Consider the following 2,885-nt stretch of genomic DNA (forward strand, 5'->3'; position numbering starts at 1 on the left):
CCTCCTGCTTCACACCTAGCTACCAGACCCTGCTGACCTTGGTGTGGGGGTCACTTGCCTACGTGACTCTTGACATCAGCCCTGCTTGCTGTATGCTACTTAAGCCTGCTTTTCTTGCTGTATGCTACTTAAGCCTGCTTTTCACTAGCACGAGGACTGGGAGAAGCAGAAGAAGTTGGACTTGGAGAAGAAGAAGGACTTGGACTCGCATGCAGGACTAGAACTTAGATGGGCTAGGACTCAGATTCATGCAATCCACATTCCCCCCAGGCCCAGAGTGCTTGGGCCCGGGGGATGCAGTACCAGTCCTGAGGAGATGGCAGCTGCTTTAGACCCAGTATGTTTCAGATAGCCTCAGATGTACCTCAACTCTTGAGCTGCCAGATTTACCATCGCTCTTTTGCAATGACTGTAAAAGTCTGATGCCATTTCTAAGAAATACATTTAGATCTTATACTTCATGTGCCATCTCTGCTGTCATTTCTTCGCCTAGGCCTTGTCTACCTGACTAGGATCCCCGTTTCTCCCGCGGGGTTGAGGGAGGCCCAGATCGGCCGGCCGTGGCATCATATTTCATTTTTTATAATGTAAGAGAAATTATAGTACAGTGAACAATTTGTAGCTGACAAAGTTCCTCATCAGGATAGTTGTCATTAAATTTTGAAGTAAAAAGGGAAATTTATTTTGGTTATACCATCATTTTTTATAGTAGCTTAATAAATAAAATTAATTATTAAATATACAATGTTTATTTTGATATTAACTATTCATTCATGGTAAGGTAGTATGGCTTAGTGGATGCAGTTATGACTACAAATCTAAATCTTGTTAAATTCCCATTTTTTTCAAGAGTGGTAGGGTTGTGATGCACTTAAAAACTCTTCTAATTTTCTTTGTGATTGACAAAACATGAAGATGTAATTCAGAAACTATGCAGGCTCCAGTGTTTCTCTAGCCCCTGCTCTAGAGATAACCACTCTAAGATTATTTGATAATATCAGTGTAGTTATTTGTAACATATTGTATTACATAAATTGATTTTCTGATGAAACAAAAAATTATTAAAACCAATTAAGGAAAGAATCCAGTACAGTAGGTAAAGGAAGCAGCAAATGCCAGATGAATAAGAATAAGAAGAATGTAAGAGAATATATGGGTATATCACAATGACCTAATTTCTTTCCATTCTCATTTAAATTATTAAAAATCAAAGGTGTGTCCTTCTGGTCTATGCTTCACTAGCAGAAGTTGTGGAGTAGCACACACTACTCCACCACACAGCTCTACCTGCCTCACAAGAGGCTGGCTCTAATCCCACATACATACAAAGGCATAGGTGAGACACCCTTACCTCTCTGGCCCTCCAGGTAAGAGCCCCATCTTTCTTCTGGTCTGCACCTACACTAGAAGCAGTCTCAGAATTATACCAGTACCCATGCCACAGCCTTGCCTGCCTTTCAATAGGCAGAGTCTATCTCCCACATAAACATGAGACACCTCAACCCCCAATCGCACATTAGTATCCCTGAAGACAGGGATCCCAAAAAGCAGAACACCTGTGGGCTGTGCCCCACCCACTCAGAACTCCATCTCCTTCTGTTCCCCATCTGCAACTGCAGCAATCACAAGTTAGCAGACCACATCCTACCCTACAGTTCCTGCCTCCTGGGAGGCCTGCTTGAACTCAGGACACTGAGCCCAACCAACACCAGAGATAACTAGATGGCAAAAGGTAAGAGCAAAATCATAATCAACAGAAGGAGATACAACATGGTACCATGAGAACCCAGTTCTCCTACATTACAGAAAGCTTGAATGTCCTAACATACCAGAAGATCAAGACTATGACCTTAAATCCTAGCTCATGAATTTGATAGAGATCTTTAAAGAGAATAAAAATAATTCCTTAAAATAAATACATGAAAATACAATCAAATAGGTAGAAAGCCTAAAAGAGGAAACAAATAGATCCCTTAAAGAAATAAGAGAAAATACAAACATACAGGCAAAGAGAATGAATAAAACAGTCCGAGATATAAAAATGGAAATAGAAACAATAAAGAATATACAAATGGAGGTAACCATGGAGATTAAAAAAATCTAGGAAAGAGAACAGGAACTACACGCATAAGCATCACCAACAGAATACAAGAGATATAAAAGAGAATACCAGGCATAGAAGATACCATAGAAGATATTGACACATCCTTGAAAGAAAATGCCAAATGTAAAAAAAAAAAATTTCCTAGATTAAAACATCCAGGAAATCTGGACTATTATGAAAGACCAAACCTAAAAATAACAGGAGTACAAGAGGGTAAAGATTCCCAGTTCCAAGGGGGCACAAAACATCTTTTTATATTAAACATTTTATTTATTTACATTTCAAATGATACCCCCTTCTGTTTCCTCTCCACAACCCTCCCTCCAATCGCCCCTTTGCCTCTATGAAGGTGTTCCTCTTCCCATTCACTCACTCTCAGCTCATTCCTCTAGCCTTTTCCTATGCTGGGGCATCAAGACTCTAGTGGACCAAGGACTTCCCCTCCCATTGATGCCAGATTAGGCCATCCTCTGCTACATATGTATCTAGAGCCATGTATCCCTCCATGTATACTCTTTGGTTGATGGTTTAGCCCATAGGAGCTCTGTGTGGTCCAGTCAATTGATATTGTTCTTCCTATGGGGTTGCAATCCCCTTCAGCTCTCCTAGCTAATCCATTGTGGTCCCCAAGTTGACTTATGGTTTGCTGTGAGTATCTGCATCTGTATTAGATAGTAAACATTTCTTTAAGTGCTCCTTAGACATCCAAGATTCCTCTGTTGAGAATTCTCTGTATAGCTCTGTATCCCACTTTTAATTGCATTATTTGGTTTGTGGAAAT

This window comes from Mastomys coucha, chromosome X (genome assembly GCF_008632895.1).
Source record: "Mastomys coucha isolate ucsf_1 chromosome X, UCSF_Mcou_1, whole genome shotgun sequence".
NCBI classification, from domain to species: Eukaryota; Metazoa; Chordata; class Mammalia; order Rodentia; family Muridae; genus Mastomys; species Mastomys coucha.